The 1,625-nt window shown below is 31.1% G+C and overlaps 2 protein-coding genes across 2 annotated transcripts in view; one reads left to right on the top strand and one right to left on the bottom strand.

The window, feature by feature from the left end:
- The window catches only part of LOC119829890 (AP-3 complex subunit delta-like), a 42,737-nt gene that overhangs the window by 37,216 nt on the left and 3,896 nt on the right, over positions 1–1,625 (top strand). The gene's annotated exons all lie outside the window — the stretch shown is intronic.
- LOC119829873 (probable multidrug resistance-associated protein lethal(2)03659) overlaps positions 1–1,625 on the bottom strand; it is a 74,358-nt gene that overhangs the window by 69,328 nt on the left and 3,405 nt on the right. The window lies entirely within an intron of this gene.

The raw sequence follows: 1,625 nt of genomic DNA, 5'->3' as shown, positions 1-1,625 counted from the left end.
CGCATGAACGTCCCGGAAGGAGGAACCACCCCAGGATCTAAATGACAACAATTTCTTCTCAAACACAAAAAGAATAACGTTAATCGGTCGAAAACCCTGACTTATCGAGTAAGAAAACAAAAAATCATAAACGATTTGAGAACCTCCTTCGCTTCGGGAAACGTCGGTTGAAAACTAAATACAAAATGTCTCAATAGTGCTTATTACTTTAATTCTACTGCAATAACATACATACATAATTTTACCGCAGCCTCTATCGTTTTTAGGTCCATAACTGATTATCAAAAAGGCATTGAGTTCAATCATTAAAGATAAAAAAAACTCCCAGGCAGAGCAGTTTTGATACTACAAAAAAAAGAATCTACCCTTATCTATATGCTTCCATGAGAATTGACGACATAATATATTGAAGATTCATAAAACATCCTTGGTTGTTCTTTTTTGTTACAGTACGGTGGCAATATATGTATTGCATAACTGTGTTCTTAGTTGTGGTTTCGCAAATGAGTGTCGCGTCTCGAGTGACTTGCGTTTTTTTTAATTTATTCCTAAGAATGATTAAGCATTAGATAAATTGGTACTTGGACTATTTCCGTAAATAAGCATCATGTAATTTTGTGGTCATAATATCATATTACCTATTTAATTAAAGATGTATCTTTTTGTAAACAGATTTTTTTAAGCTATCTAAATAAATGTATCATATTATTTGGTGTGAAACTTCGCGAAAACATATATTCTGTGTACTACAATACCTATAGCGCCTTAGATAAGAAAATATAATTTGTGATGATATGAATGTAACCTTTATGCAGATACCTACCTAAATTATTTATCCTCGTTCACTACCTTATCTATTCATTACATAAAAGCATATTCTCCCGCACACTCAACAAGCTTTGTAATACAACAGTTTGTGTATTTGATATATTAATGTCATGGCCAAAATCAAGGCCAATCTACGACACATCGACGCCAAAATATCCATAGATACCTTTCTACATTTTATGAAACTAAAGAATATAAATCATATATTTGCATCTTCTAAAGGATTAAGAAAAAAATGTTATAATTTATTTCACATAACTTAACAAGAAAGGAAAACACGCTAGATACAAGGTTAATAACTAATTCTCGAATAATAATTCTACCAATCCATGCATTAATTTTATTCTATATATTTTCAGTATTTTAATAGCGAAGTCTACTATTCTATGTTATTATAAATCTACAACATATCAAAAAATAAATAAAAATCAGCGTTTGTTAGCGAACTCCGGTAATTAATTTATGTTATTTTTTTATCGTCTCATGTTACTCGCTTGAACAGCCAGTTCAGAAAGAGTTTTTTTTTTATTTTTATTTACCATAACGTCGGGTGATAATGCTGACCTGGATTAGGCATATTTGTTGAAAAAAGCCTTGTGGGTAAAGGTGGTATTTATTTGCGTAAATTTTTTATATGAAAAATATATGCATATTCGAGAGTATTTTTTCATACTGGTATTATATTTTCAATTCTTAAATATAATCTCTAGCTCAGTGGTGACCTCGGACTTCAAAATCGATAAGTCAGGGTTCGAGACCGGGCGAGCGCGCAGGAAATAAATTGATTTTTCAATTTA

This window comes from Zerene cesonia, chromosome 11 (assembly GCF_012273895.1).
Source record: "Zerene cesonia ecotype Mississippi chromosome 11, Zerene_cesonia_1.1, whole genome shotgun sequence".
Taxonomy (NCBI): domain Eukaryota; kingdom Metazoa; phylum Arthropoda; class Insecta; order Lepidoptera; family Pieridae; genus Zerene; species Zerene cesonia.
The sequence above is the reverse complement of the archived record's forward strand: the minus strand, read 5'-3'. Positions and strand labels throughout refer to the sequence as shown.